At 36.5% G+C, this 16,901-nt stretch overlaps 1 protein-coding gene across 3 annotated transcripts in view; it reads left to right on the plus strand.

The window, feature by feature from the left end:
- The window catches only part of LOC100740609 (furin-like protease 1), a 220,670-nt gene that overhangs the window by 74,754 nt on the left and 129,015 nt on the right, over window positions 1–16,901 (plus strand). The window lies entirely within an intron of this gene.

A 16,901-nucleotide genomic window follows, 5' to 3' on the forward strand; every position in this document is an offset into this window, starting at 1 on the left:
GGGGGGGGGGGGCAGCAATTTTCAAGGATCACGAATTTGCGTCGCGTTCGAAAATAGTGTTTCTACGTTTCCAATACCCCGTATCGCCATGAAAATGTGTCACTTTTTATCTGTATGTCAGTCTATTGCGACGCATACGCGTAACAACATCGTATTTACTATACTGTACCTACATGTATATAGGTTCTTGTACATACCATAGTATCACGAGCTTCGAGTTGCACAATAATTGTAGGCTCGCAGATGCAACTGTTATTTCTAAGCGTATCGCATACACAAAACATTGTTTTGCGAGTTTCTTGCGGTAGGACATCGAAGATTAATTTTCAAGTATTATTGGATAATAAATGAGCACTGTGGGATTTGAATTAAATTACCTTGAACTAGTTTATTCTTGATTATATCCACGGATCAAACATTTGTATATATGTAACTACAATATTTATATATATATAACAGTCTTATATATATAACTATATATTAGGTTGTCCGAAAAATTTCTTTCGTTTTATAAAGAAATAATAGATGCACAATGTTTTTTGTTTTATATTAGTTTATTGAATTATGCACGAACATAATAATAGAAATATAACAAAATGGATCATACCTAATTTAATAAAATAATATAAAACAGAAATTGTTGTTCATCTATTATCACCTTATGAAATGAAAGAAACTTTTCGGACAACCTAATACTATAACTGCATATATATATTTGTATTGTCTATAACTATAATTACAAGGCTGCGTATAATGAGACGCGAAACGTGACCCTGGACCGAGGATCATGTTCTCCCTCGTGGATCTTTTTGTTCCTCACAGTGCAATTAAAACATTCGAAGGCCTAAACGAGCGGAAATCCGGTGGCTCGCGACAAGGCAATTTTTCAAACGCGAGAACGTATTTCGTTCCATCGCACGATTTAACGCGTCAGCAATGGAGGACGTTCCTCATCGTTTCTCACGGACACACCAGGGGGATTTACATGCTACGAAACGCTCGTATCTCTAAATCATGGCATCGTGCAAAAGCCACCACCGTTTTGCTCCTTTTCGTCGATGCGTTTTGAAGGATGCACACGTTCATCGTCGGGAGATGTTCCACTTTCCACGGAGAATTGAGATTTAGTAGACCCTCATCGTTGCTACGTAAGGGATTGTTAAATTTCCCGATTTATGATGCACGAATCTTTAGCTGTTGTTTTTGACCCGATAACAAAGTCAGAGCTTGCTAATTTTTGTCGGGGTTAGATTAGATTACATTCTCTTCGATAAAAAATTGTTATTCGCTTTTCACCATTGTAATATCGTAAATATATATTGATGATTTATTTACAATAAATGGATTGTACAGATGTTAAACAAGATTGAATAAACAGATTGAAGAAACAGATTGATTAAACAGAAGAACGATGGTTGTTTAACGTGAACTAATCACAATAACGTACTATAATCTAGACAACTCAATAATTAATTTGCAACTCTCGTCACAACGGAACCAATGCTGTCTCTCTCACGCGGACCTCACTCTCACGACAACGCTACTGTCACGTAAAATAAAAAAAGGAAATCGAAGATGAAAAGAAAAATAAAATATAAAAAAAGTAAAAAGAGAATTTATTTGTTTAACACTTGGTTTACACTAATTACGATTTGCTCCTGAACTCTAGCCGTGACTTTCCAAGACCGAAGGTCTTACAACTTGACTTTCGATCGGATCTGTTTCTTTTTCCTTTATCACCCCTCAATATCCCCACTATCCACGCGTTTGTTAGGCGTCCGCGACCGTTGCCACGCACGCCTTCTTCTCGAACATTCGGCGGAAGGACCGTTGGGATATTGATGGCTCATTAAGCACTTTGGTGAGTTACATTGTCGCTGAGTGCCGCCACATTTTTATCTCCGTCATCAGTCCATCGGATTTAAAAGTGTGTTGGTCGTGACACTAGCAACACTATCCCGACAACGCAACTCGCACTCTCTGACTTCTCGATTCACACTCTCTGGCTTCTCCACTGACACTGACTATTCTAGCACCCCTTTGTTTTTTCTTAGACTCACCACGCACGTGTTCCGCAACTACTCGTGGCCAGGGTCACGTAAGCCTTTTCTACGAAACTATCCCGATATCTCTTAGGCCTTTTTGTCCATGATACTACACTATCATTTATTCAACTCAGCGTACCAGCCAAAGAAGAAAAAAGAGAAAGACCTGTTTTTACATGAATGTAAGAGGCATAAACGAGCCTAAGTACAACGAATTGAAAGAAGCTGCATATCAATTACTGATTATCGATTATATTTGGATTCATCAGCTACTATATGTTAGCTCTTACAATTGTACACAACACGCTACTATAAACTGCGCCTCCCTAAATCGCTATATTTAAACCGATTCCACGTAGAGGAAACGAGGTCTCCGTGATACGTATGCAAGCTGTTTGCGACGAGTTAATCGTCCGAAAGGATGCAGTATTATACAGGGAATCGTGAAACGAGAAAAATTGCGAATCGCGGAGCGAAAGAAAAGCCCGGAACACGGGGGCTCATCTCGCTTTCAGCCGTGCTGGATACAATACACTTTGCGATACAGTTGGTAATTCAGTTAGTGCCAGCTACGAAAATGAAATACGGGGGATCAAAAACGAGGGACTTGCCTATCGAAATTAAATTATTCACGTGATTCAGTAATATAGAAAATATGTATTTCTATATGCAACCTAATACTATAATTATAATTAATAATAATACTATAATTGTAATAGGTTATGGTAGATTGTTACTACCTCCTTTCGTTATTGTCATTAGGAATTATGATTAGGTATGGTTATATATTTCCCAGTGTCATCGATCGCTAGAAAATGGCGGTGAGATAATATACCTATATAGGTATAATGGCACGCAATTTCAAAGAGGCGAAGCGAGGATACTCGATAAAACATCGCCGAACTCGATTGTAAATGGATGAGTTTAAAGATGCATTTTGGATAGCTACGAGAGACGATTTCCGGGGATTTGTTGGACCGGTACATCTCAAACAGTTCTTAAGTTGTAAATCCGATTTCCGGTGCAGTTAGTAGGGTATAAATTTTCCTTTTCGTGATATCTTAGATCGATGAATTGGAAACAGTTTAGTCCATCATAAATCTTATCCCGAATTCTTGCAAATTCTTACGACCTAATCGACAAGCTCAATGCAATTAGTGGATTACGATTTCGATTTTTCCTAGTTTTGTGCAGATAAACGAATTTCATTGGAGGTAGTCGGGGAAATAAATTTGCCGAACGTGTCTCAAATTATTTATTGGAGTCCATGTAAATTCTATCTGTCTTGATATAATTTGATTTTTATTTTTTTTTCCTTTTTCACATTTGCTAATGACGAATTAATAATGCGAATTGCACAAATGCATCTGTCGAAATAATTTATTTCGTTGTGTGTGTTATATGTGTGTGTTATTAATACAAATACCTGCAATATTACAACGTGTTCATCTTCTTTGATTATAAAGTAATAAATTATATGAAGACAATATTTTCATCCAACATTCCGCTCTTAAATAAATCATCAGGAATATTTCATCATTTAGATGAAGAATAAGTTATTTATACCAGCGATAATATTTTGAAATTTATTTTAATGCCTCTTTCTGAAAAACTGGAATGCGAAATATTTTCCGAAATATACACGTTGATACGTGTTTAATAATGCACATACATTGATATTGCTGTGAAAAATTCAAAAATGAACACGTCTCTATTGTCGTCATAATAGAAATATATTATTTGGGATGAAATATTTGTGGCGGATCGGTATCAATAGAACGCCGACAGGTCGAGGCATCAATGCTGCGCAACACCTCTCGGGCGATCCGCGGGTACCAATCGCCAACACCAGAGGGCTACGACGACAACGAGTCTGTCTATCTCGCTAGCGGTCGAATATACGGGTGAATATACAAATACCGCATCTAACGAGACTCCCTCTATGTTTAAGGCAGGGACTACCGAGCGGGACTTACTGACGCGTCCACCATTAGTCCCGGGACGAAACGCAACCTTTCTTTTCATCTAGCTCCAACAACATCTCCGCCACATATTATTCAAGAGCATAATTTAAAACCAGGGATTGATCTTAAAATTTTTCCACAAGACACCAGTAGTAATGAAACGTGTATTTTGATTCTGGATCCCCGTTATAATCCCCAGTACAGTATAAAATACAGGATCTTCGTAGAAAATTGATCAATGAGTCACTGTTTCTATTACAGGGAAATGAGGAAAAATCATATCTGCCGATTGCAAAAATTATTTCTTAACATCTATTAGGTTGTCTCAAAAGTTTCTTTTGTTTTGTAAGGAAATAATAGATACACATTTTTTGTTTTATATTATTTTATTGAATCTGTTATTAATATATTATTATTAATATATAATTTGTTATTAATATATATATTTGTTATTACATATATTGTGTAAACAAAAAAATGTTGCAATTTTCAGATAAACAACGAGTAAGCAAGAAATTTTTGTACAATTTTTATATTTCACTACGGAAATAAAAGATCGCTGCTTTTTGCACTTGAAGGTGTGCGGCGAAATTTAGAATAATTTTGTTTGTTCGACGAGTACAGACTTAAAACGAAGCAGACCGTTTGGAAAAAAGAGGTAAAATTCACGTAGCTTTATGATCCGTTGAAATAAAACGATAAAACGACGAGATATCAGCGTAAAGTGTGGTCGCAGTAAAGCAATCAATTTTTTGGTGCAATTTCGGTATTTCATTGAAACAATGAAAATCGAATTAAAAGTAACGCGTGCGATTGCACTTTGGGGATTGCCGTTTACGTGTCTCATGGGGAAAGCTGCAAATAACAGGAACAGTCCAGATTCTGTGGTAGTTTCAGGCGTAAATTCTTTTTCGTGAAAATGAACAGGAATCAGACATTAGAGAACTATTGAAATAGCGAAAATTAAATGAAACCCTAGTTGCAGAAAAAATTGCATCGTAAAGTTAATAAATATGTTCACGGAATATCAACGGAAATCTATTGAAAAATTCTATGATATTTTCGATTGAATTTTGCGTTTAATTATCGGAATTTTAAATGAAACTTATTAATTCTTAATGAAACTTATAATTAATAATATTAGTGCGATCGTGGAGGAGATGAAAGTAAAAATAGGTAAAATATAGAAGAATAAGAGAAAATGGAAAAGAGAGGAAATTAGAAGAAAGAAAGAGGAAAGAAGGTATGCGAATCAGAATACAATAAATAGTACATGGAAATAAGAGCGGAAGGAATACCAGAATATCTGGAAAAAACATGGAACGAGAATCAAGTGAGGAGAATCGTAAGATTCAGATTACGGAACTAGATTAGTGGAGGGAAGTATTGATGAAAAAAAAGGGGGAAAGGTGCTATGTGGAGAAGAGGAAGAGACATGGGAATACGTGTTGGAAATATGCGGCAGGTACGAGGAAGAATCGAGAGGATGGCAGGAAAACATGGAGGGGATATTAAAAGAGGTGAGGGGACGGGTGGATAGACAGTAGAGAACTTAGAGAAGAAGAAAATAGAAAGGGCTGAAGGATAGAGGAAGGGGCAAAGTAACGGAATGAAGGTAAAGCCAAAAAAAGATGTATCAGTCAATAGGTTAGATCAATGTCTTTCAGCAAGCCTTGAGGCGGGCAAGGAAACACACCAACGCCCGCGGGCAGATTTGAAGCTAAAGACGTGAGCTCGTGGTGTCACATACATTCAAGCAGAGTGAGGAAATGACGTTTGCGATAAGAATATAGGCTTGCAATAAGAGTAGAACTATACATGTTGTTTAGTGTGGATTGTCCACTATTCAGTTTCGAGCACCTAATTGTTATAAAGGAATTAATTTCTTACTGCTGAATTAATTACAAAATTAATTATAGAATTATTACAATTATAGAATTAATTAATTAATTAATTTAGTTCTGTATTACATAGTAATAAATTGTATTGTTATTCTTTCAATACTTCCAATTTCTTCAATTTTTATTTATCTATTTTATATTTTATATTATATTGATATTTACCTAACCAACATTTTTTCACGTTTTCCGTTACATATCTTTGAAACATAATTGTTCTTCTTAAGACGGACGATTGTTACTACATACATACATAAGTACATCTGTACATGCACCGTTGCTGCACATTTGTTTACACCTAGAGAAGGATAATACATTGTCCCTGCGGACAATGACTGAACGACATCGGATTAACCTACGATTTACGTTCGAGAATGCCCGTAATATTTACGTTTGGTTCGATCATCGCATTACGGGCTATGCCTGTAGCTGTAGGTTAAGGGGTTAAATGGCGTAAAGCAGGTGCAGTAAAGATCAAAATTCTGGTGTATAGACAGAAGTAAAATGAGAATAGGATAGAAATAGGACGATTAAATCGAGACACAGGTAACGTAAAATAAAATAAGCTGGCTTAAGTACAGAATAACAACTATTGTATAAGAACTTCGTAGTCCCGAAAGGAAAACAACAAAACATTACTAAAACTATTAATGCAATCGTTGCAAAGGACCCTGTTCTTTTCTTCCACGTCAATTGCTTTTTGTTACTTGCATTGAATAGGTGTAACGCAAGCGACGCATGAAGAAATCACCGTCGAAAAGGTCCTTTGTCGCGAGAAGGGGGTAGAAAACGTAATTCCGGTAACACAATAATTCACTGTCGGTTATAGCGAGTTTAATTACAAATCTCGCATATTTGAGGCGGTCGATACAAAGGGGTATTGCTGGAGTACAAATAGCCAGAGGCTCCTTTCCGACCTCGAAACGTAGTTCCGGTCCTAGCAGCACGGTGACACGACGGGGTGCGTTATTTAAATTCAAATGTGACTGTCCGCAGCGGAACGGTTGCAAAAGGGAGCCCAGTCAAATCGTACCTGCTATCAATGACACAAAAGAATTCGAAATCGCCGACTTCTGATTGCCACCCTTTTATGCAGCTCCATACTACCTCGAAATCGATTCTCAAATTTCCTCTATACGTTTGCTTACCTATGCGCGAGAACGCTTAGGAATTTCGATTCGTGGTATTAGTCAGCTTGACAATGTGTATACATCGATTAATATTGTTTTTAATTTATGTGATATTCGCTGATATCGACATTAGTTGGTGATCCCTTCTCGAATACAAATTTAATGTGTATTTTGTTTGACATTTATTACTAATTATTTATTTTTGGATCTTCTTGATTTTCAGTAATGCTGCTTCTTTCTACAACATAGCGGGTAACGTCAAACACTTCTCCTTTGTCAATATTAGTTTCATTTACAAAATTTGTTCATTACCAAAATTATTTAACGAACTTGACGTCCTACGCGTAGAATCCCTTGCGCATCTTCTATCACTTATTACGCGACAACGACAAAGTGTAAAAGTTAAATCAACTTGGTACATGTGCAGCTTACGTAGCATAGTTATATACAACTTTTAACTAGTCTTTGGTCCTTTAATTAACAAGCAAGTATGGTAGACTTCGCGTGACCTTAACAACAAAATAAAGGATGACCATATAGCTAATATCTTTAATACGAGGGTCGTCTTTAGAGTAGCACCCTTTTACGTATAGAAGCCATATAAGACGATGGAATGTACTTACAGAAGGTTATCTAGCTTCATTCATATATTAACATAAGTCATATCAAATTTTTTGCTTAAATATTTAATATTGTCGTTGTATCACACGTTCAAAATGCCAATGCGAATTGAAAATCCCGTCAACGATGCTTTCGCGCTTTTTGAACGCTGAAAATATTCTTCCAAAAGGAATTCACCACCGACTTATAGCAGTTTACGACAATAAGTTATGGATGCATCATTAGTAAGACGATGGGTGCAGGAATTCAATAGGGACAAAGAAACTGTGTGTGATCGTAAGCGATCCGGCCTCCTGTCCCTGATTACAGAGGTGTCTAAGAACGTGTTTGCGACATCATTGCAAATGATAGACGCATCAAACGAGCCAGATTACCATCTTTTTCTTTTTTACGAAACTTAAAGAGCTTGTTGGTCGATAACGCTTCACAAGAAACGATGATTTAAAGACCTGCACAAGACGATGGTTATGTGAACTGACGGCAGAAGTGTATGACAAAGGTATCCAAAAACTCGTATAACGTTACGATAAATGTTCAAATAGGACTGGTGGTTCTATTGAAAAATAATTCAGTGTCTGGACGACACTCAGCCAACGATAATTAGAAGGGCAGGCAAAATTCTAGAATGAAATTGGAGTATTTGAAATATAGAAATGTTGATTAAAATTTAGTGTTTTGCTGTGACAAATAAACATCTTTTCTGAAATAACACGCATCTGTTTGAAAATATTTCGAAAATATATCAAAAATAAGAAACTGATTCACGAAGATCGCATAGAAGTTGCGTGTGTATAGTTATTATTGCCATGTTGGCTGCGCCGTGGAACGTAGACTTCATACTCGCTTTGGAACATCGTAGCCATTATTGAATCTTTGATCACGTTCAGGATTTTAGGAATGCAATATAATGTGCGCTGCCATTACTCGCGTAACATCGTTCCTGTAACGATGCATCGGTGATTCGAGCATTAATGAAGATTATTCTATTACTTTATCATTCACGCTCCAAATGCTCGACAAAATGCGTTTAAAGTTGTTTCGGTTAAAGCTTTAAACCAGAGAAAGGGTTACGACTGATATATATTACAGTATTATTCTAGAGAATTAGGAATACATTAATTTTTAAAAGACATTTTTGGTAATTAATAACAGAATGTAGAATTAGTCATTTTCTGAAAAGAACATTTTTATAACTTTGAACGATATTTTATTTATATTAACCTTACAAATTGAGTAAGGTTTTTAAAGCTTGGTGATTTTTTCATTAGTAAAAAATGTTCGTTGTACGCAGATGCAATTTATTTTCGTCCTGAAAGAGTGTGCAATCGCAATATTTATCTCGATTGTTAAACGCGATTTATTATTAAAGGATGAGCGGATAAAACGCACGCTCCAATACGTGCTGTCAACTGGAAACGATTGATTCGTCATTTGTTTATGACCGTTTTACCCGGAGCTTCAATTATTATTAAAAGAAATCGATGTACTGTGACAGAGATAGCCCAGTCAGTTTCCAATTCCAACGCAATTTGTCTGCAAGGCAATCAATTTCGCCAATACCATTTAGAAAATATGATGATATACTTATTACATTTTTCTTTTAATTCGTATTTGATTTATATTACATTGGAATTAATCTCAGCAAATTTCAACAAAATGTCTAATTTTCGTGAAGTTAATTAAAAATCATAATCCTTCGGATAAACTTTTGCTTTTTGCTTTGTCTTTGTATTACAATCTAAATCCAATTAACAAATTCAATACACGCAGCGGCGAGTAGATATTTTGCTCTTTAAAAATTTATTATCGCCAGGATGAATGTATTAGGAACACATTTTTATGGCGTTACAGTTTTCCAAAGATCAAACTTTCTCACAATCAGTATTATTTTCTCTGTCAATTGTTTGTGATAATCGTTAAAATGAACGGTTCTACGATCTACAATTCAGCTAAAGTTCCACTCATAATAAACGGCAAATAACCATAATGGCCAAGAAATTTGAAATTCTACCAAGAACATCTGCGTTCAATCAAAACAGCCCGTATCATCACTCGTCGAAAACAATGTTTCATTTTACGCAAATCAAATAACAGAATTCGCAAACACGAGAAGCGTGCATAAACTTCGATTTCCCCGACTTCGAAATCGAAGCAACTGCACGCGATGCACAATTGTCTAAGCAAAACCCGGTTCATACCCGAATCCCTTTACACAGCTGTAAAGGCTTCAATCACCAGCTGTAATAAGCTGGCCTTAATTTAGTCCGGTTAATATGCACAGAACGTATTTCCGCACCACGTTCACTTTCGTAACGTATGTGGAGGAACTTTGGTGCCCTTATGGGAGCTATGCGCAAGATTACAAGGCTATGGGAAAGCGTTATTCAACTGGGTCTGTAATTACACTCAGGACACGCGACGCTCGTGTGTCTCCTGTTGTGCCCCCCCTGCCTCCCACTCTTTCTTTCTCTCTCTCTTTCAATGTGTATGTGTACTTGTACGTATACGTCTATACATATACGCGTACATACGTGCAGTCGTGTAGAATGTGTTTTGCATAGCTTCCATCGATTTACACGATTGCCACTAAGCAGAAGCTGATTTTGCGATGTTTTTGCGTTGTTCCAAGGCATGCTAGTTTTTTCTGGCTGTCTCCTGAACCTGCAAAATCGTCGTTCTTCTTCCTCGTTATATGCGACTCTTCTCGGTCCCTTTTGCGGATTAAACTGAAAAATTCAGACCGATGGGATGATCTGGTACTTGGGAAATTATTTTTGATCGAACTCGCTCTCTGATGATTTTAAATGCGAGAAAATACTAGTATCGGTCATATGGTCATTGGCATTTATGCGAAGAATTTGAATCGTTTTAGTTATCTTTTCAGTGAAACATTTCTTTTCATGGCGATCATAATTAATTTTAAATGCGTGAAATTGTCTTCTTCCTCCAGTCTTAATCTACATAGGTAGAAGATTTTTTCTTAAAATATTACTCAACTCGTTACGCATGTATCTTTAAATGCGAGTTCATGATAAATGTTGCACGATCTAAACCCCATCTGTATTAATCCACAGTGCGAAACGTGCAGATGTAATTACAGGTTACAATAGATATTGAAACTCGGTCTCATTGGAGTTGTACTGCAACAAAACTTTTACTAACTCAATCTCCGGTTGAGCTACTAATAATGTACCTTCTGTAATTGTAATTGTTTTAAAGGAAAGATCGTCCCCTGGGACGATTTTGTCGAACTTTAACAAATTAAACTCGGCCGAAATAACGACCATTAGTCTTCCAGTAAATCGATGATACGATCATATTTCTGGACGTTGTGTCTCCATCTACCCCATGAATTGTCGCCATTACCACCAAACGAAGAGTCAGGACAAAAATGATCTACTTCTACGAGCGATTTTCCGTTACAAACGACTCTCTAAACGACTGGTGTCCCGATATTTTTCATAGAAACCGAGACATTGCACAAATGAAGTCTAATACTTGTATCCGCGTATTATAAATTCGAGCAAAAATGGAAAGCATTTTTCTCGACGGCGCGGCGTGGCGTCCCCGCTCAGTCTCGTCTTCCTAGTCTGCTAGGAATTTTCGTCGAACCAGGTCAATGTTTCGCGGCGATGCGAACTGGATCGAACGCTGTTCCCGGGAGTGCTGGCACGACGCCCAGAAACGTATTATACTAGTGTCGAGCGAATCTTCGCGACATTGCTACGGCCCTGCCCTGCCCTGCCACTTCCTCGAGGATTCTCCTCGCGTCCGTGATACGGGATTTCGCTACTTCCGGTTTAACGTCTCGTCGCGTTCCAGGGACGTCATTTGTCGCATGCTTTTCTTGGCTGATTGTTTTTCACGCAAATTCTGATGACGTTTCATAGAAACACAGAAAATGGAAATATCTGGAGTTCAGAATGTTATGAAAGGAAAACGCTCGGAGAATTTACCAGGGAAATGAGTATGTCGAGATGCAGACGATTAGAGATTAATTTTTTGAAGGGTTTAACAGCTGTAACAGCAACTGATTTTTATGAATTTTTCTTGGAGATGAAATTTTAATTTTCCACGAAATTCTTTTGAGGTTCGTAGTCGCTCACGCGGTGTTGTGATCTTCCCAATGTAGGCCAGTAACCCAGAAAATCTGCTTTTCGTCACGGCAGAGCTTGGTTTATTTTGTTGCGAGATAGGTAGTTTTAAGAGCGTGTTGCAGAATGTTGACTGTTCTTATGTAGCGCATTCTCAAGGACAGCGCAGGTTTAAAAATTAACTAGCAATATTTTAGAGTTGTGCTTCTTCGAAAATAAAACACCAAATAATAGACAATTAACTGTTAATGATAAGATCTACACATATTGAGTAACTATCAAAGCTCTATACACTATTCTCTATACGCTTTTCTGTAAACCAACTCTTTCTTCTTTTGTCCTCTAAAAGTCTTTCCCAAATAAATTATTCTCTTTTTCTTTAATTTCATTTCTTACATCTACGTAAACCAAATCAAATACATGAATCTTCTTCCGGCGTATCGAAACTATATTATCGCTTATTCAGCACACTGCCAGTTAGTGTTGGTTTCAAAGCCATATTACATCCATCTATCAAATCCCGTACTATCGAACCTGATTTTAAAAGATTTATGTTTAGATTCGAGCAAACATCCTAGAAACGATTCGCTTTTTAAAAATGTTATACCTTATCCCAGGAACTATAGACAAGTATACGATAGAAAAGGAAACTGCGAACAAATATGAATGTCTCGATATATCGAGTCACATCGTGTATGGTCCTAGCTTAAAATAGGAAATCTCATAATAACGAAACACGATATAACGTGCACATAGAAACGAAATACGCGTACATATTTTCATCAATCAATGTCGACCGACGTCACATTGTAGTTTCGCTTTGCAACGGTCGATCCCTCATTGGTTTTGACAGTGCAAAATGGGTGGCGCGACAAAGTGATGGTTTCTTCTGAATCGAGGGTTATAATTTTCGAATAGTCATGCGCCACTAATTGAACTGTGCAGAAAGATTCATCTACAGGGTTGTAAAACCCAGGTTAATAAAAACGATATACATACTATTCTATCGCGGAAGTTGCCTACTAGAGTAATATGGAATTAATTAAAGGATAATTATTCAAGACCATTGAAAAGGTAATGATTTATGGTACTGCTGATTGGGCCCTAAGAGCGGTCTAGGCCACAAAATTCTTGAAGAGCCAACAGTGCCATAAACCACTCGATGAAAGAAGCAAACTTTATCCTTCATCCCAATCTTAAGCGATAATAACCGCGTAGATACGAGAGATCAGTCGTCAAATGCTGTTGCTTTCCATCTTACGAGAACCAAGGATTTGGTCGCTGCACACAACGAGCACATGCGAAAAGTCTATTCTCAAGAGCTGTTGTCATGTCGTGGTTCGACCGCCACGCACGAAAGGTAGAGACGCCAAGGAGCAGTCATCAAGAGTAGGTTGTTTCCCTGTCTTACAAGACCCCCAGGTGGTGGTATGATTCAATCATTCGTCGAGTACGGTCGTCTTCCGTCTCACGAAGTTCGGGGCTCGTGGTCCAACTGCCGAACAAGGCAGAATCACATACGCAAAGTCAGTCGTAGAGTACGGTTCATCTTCGTCTTACGAAGTTCACGGGGCATGGTCTTGCCGTCAGACACGACATAAAGTCGATATTGTGTATCATATCTAGAAAGGACAGTCCCTTAATAGTTACGCATCTAATAAATTCAGTCCACTTTGTAATCAGTCTGTCTGGCCTGCAACTCCTTTCCTCCGTCAACCCGCTCACAACCGCGAGTTTTCAAACGCGTACAATAATAGACGGTAGTTAACCATGTTGAGCAATAGAGAATGATTCCTTTGCCAGATTAACTATAGAACCTAGGTTAACTATATACGCGATTCTATCATGAAAGTTACTCACTAAATTTAATATTAGGCAACCGGATATCGATGAATAATTAGTAAGCGATCCTGATATGGTAATGAATTCTGCTTATTTTATCGTTTTGAATCATCGACTTCCTAAAGTGTAAAAGAAGTAAAATTTGGTCATAATGTTTGTATTAAAAAATTTTCTAAGACAGTAGAATTCTAAACTGACATGTTTCACAAATTTTTGGATTTGACGGATCATATATTTGGAACTTTGGCCCGTAATATATTTATATAGGAATGATAAACTGTATAGCGAATCATTAGAATGAATAATCTGGTATCGTCTTAGTGTAGCGGATAATTAATTTCGGCTCCGCTTTAGCATGTCGTTCGTGAGATGCTCCGCAGCTGAACTTGAATGCAAATGCCACCCGATCGTTGTTCTAAACGAATTCGACGTCAGATGGTACGACCAGCCACGTCGAAGTTTATCGAGAGTTAAGCCTTAAGTCGAAAACTATGTTACTTACTAATGAGAAGTGCAAACCGAGGAACGATGGAAATTACGCGCGACCTACCTGAGGGACGATAGAAACTACGCCCGACCTAGCTGAAATTAATTATCGTTGAACCTATCGTTGCGTTGTAACTGTCCCATTCAAAGAGAATCTAACGATTCTAAAGCATCTACCTTACCGTCGATCGTGTTTTGCCTCGCTGATGAATCACAAGCTATGAGAACGTTACTGTATGTACTGTAACTATTTGGATGGTAGATACGGAAATTGTGAAACTGATTTGTGATCATATCGAGGGCATGTGAAAGAGGCAAATGGTAGTACGTAATGAAGATTATATTACGTAGTTTATATTTCAATCCGACATTTATTATGCAATATTTCATACTCCTTGTATTTTATATATTTAATTTCTATTTATGAAATAACAAACATGTTTTGATAAACTCTTTATTATAATTTTCTGTTATGTATAAGACCAAATAATTTATGTAAATAATATTAAATTGGAACGAACGGAACGAATAGTGGTTATAAAATATTCGTGGAAATTAATTATCCATATGTAAATTAAATAGTGAATGTGTATTCATGTTTAAAAAGAACAAAGTTAATGTCTGGTCGATGTTTATTATTCATGTTTATTAATTGTTAAAAGAATTTGATGAACATGCATACGCAATATTGCCATAATACAATTTTAACGATTTTATTCGTATCTTCATCAAAATTATGCATTAGTTTATGAACTAACTATTAGTTTATCATTATAGATATATATAGATATATTATTATATATATATCTATTATTATTATTAGTTTATTATTATAGATTAGTTAATGATACAACTATTTAATACCTGTTTGAAGCAATATGCGAACTTTGAAATGAAGAGCTTTGATCTAAAAAGATCTATCTAGTAATCAAATAATAAACGACAAGCTAAGCAGATCGATAATTCCTATCGAATCATATTACTACTTTGTTTTGATGGATCAACAAAATTTCAACTCCGTCGCGTCGACTACTCTCAAGAGTGGAAAGGTCTATAAAAGGAAAAAGGGGAAAGAGTGAAAATTAACAAAGATTTCCACGTTCAGATCTGTCGGCACAAGTTGCTCGACAGTTAGTCGACGTTCCCGTGAACTATAAAGTTGAACGGCGTGCTTGCCTGTTTGTAAGTATATATGTATAATGATAAAAAGTTTTGGACGTTGCACGGAGAAAGCCTCAAGCGCAATAAGGGGCCACGTTATACGTCCACAAACGGTTTCTCGTTAGAAACAGATAATAGCAGACAGTGTTACCCCGTGAAAGTTGCAGTAGTACGTAGCATCCGGCAGAAAGTTGCATGCTCCGTAATTGTAACTCGCTCATATAATAATAAGTTTCCTGACGATGTAATTTACGTCTCGAACGTCCACCATATTCAAAATGCCGATAGACGTTGATTCATCGTATTTAGTCATTGCTCGATGACGGCCATTATGGAATTGATCTTTATTCTGAATTTAGCAATCAGATTGCTAGGATTTTCGGAAAAATTCGTATAAATGTATATGATCTGATCATATGACATTAAATATTTCAGTATCGGAGAAGCGAGTTATAATCGAAATAATCTCACGTGGTTACGATAATATTATTATTTAATCTGTTTAATTTATTAATAAATTATTATTAAATTTAATATTTGTTATTGCATGAAATTTTCGGTTGTGTAATATTATGCCTGACTAGTAACGTTTCGATACTACTTACTTATTGTCAAATCGTTTAGTCAGTCACGTAGAAAGATGTAGAAAAATCGCATAAAGGAAATGATACGTTATTTTCTTGCGATCCAAATATATGTGTCTATCTACTTTAAATGCGATTTATTCTATATATTCGTTTTATTTTAGACTGGTTTATTTAATTTTGAAATACGATTAGAAACATTTTGTAGGAAATAAAACATGTATGAAATAAAACGGGAGAAAATTGTCTAAGAAGAAAAACAACGGTTTACAGACGACATATAATGAATAGAAAATCGAGCAACGCGGCTCTCCTCGATTCAAGATCCATCTCGGATCTTGTGCAATATGTTTTCCCTCGCCCCTTCATTAGGTAGTGAATGATGCAATCTACTCATTAAACCAAAGAACGGTGACGAAGCTCGCAATAATGACTCGGCCCAAAAGATTATCAAGTTTCCCATTATATCGCTATAGTATCGTCTGATAGTTAATTGACCATCTCTAGCCATTGATGTTGCCTGATCGATTACGCCTTGTGATGCACATACGTTACGATGATGTAATCTATCCTTAATTACTTGGACAATTAATAGGCCAAACTGGAAATTTAGTCCCGATATATTTTTTATTGGAAGATATTTCACGTTTCCACTAGGATTTTTAAATATACAAATTTGCTTAACGCTGCAACATTTATCAGTTTGAGAAAATTTATGTTTTAATCATAAAGCTTAACACAAAGTACTGGTCAACTTTTTTCAAACATTTATTCCAACTGTTGCCGAGAGAATCTGGTCGAAATATTACAAATATTTAACAATTTTTTTCAACAACAACTCAACTTTCAGATTTTTAAATTTCATAAAATACCGCCCGTTCTATAATATACCCGAAAATCAATAAAAATTTAAAGTGGAGGCATTGTTGACTGTCTGATTTTGCATAGAGGAAATTGTTTACCCAACGACGTGCAAAGTTTTGCGTATGTTGGTACAACGTCGCGTTTAACAGATAGGAAATCTTGGAAAGTTCTTGTTTGTATGGAAATTGCAATTCACGAACGAGTTTCTGTGT

The sequence above is a fragment of the Bombus impatiens genome, unplaced genomic scaffold (genome assembly GCF_000188095.3).
Source record: "Bombus impatiens unplaced genomic scaffold, BIMP_2.2 scf_0095, whole genome shotgun sequence".
NCBI classification, from domain to species: Eukaryota; Metazoa; Arthropoda; class Insecta; order Hymenoptera; family Apidae; genus Bombus; species Bombus impatiens.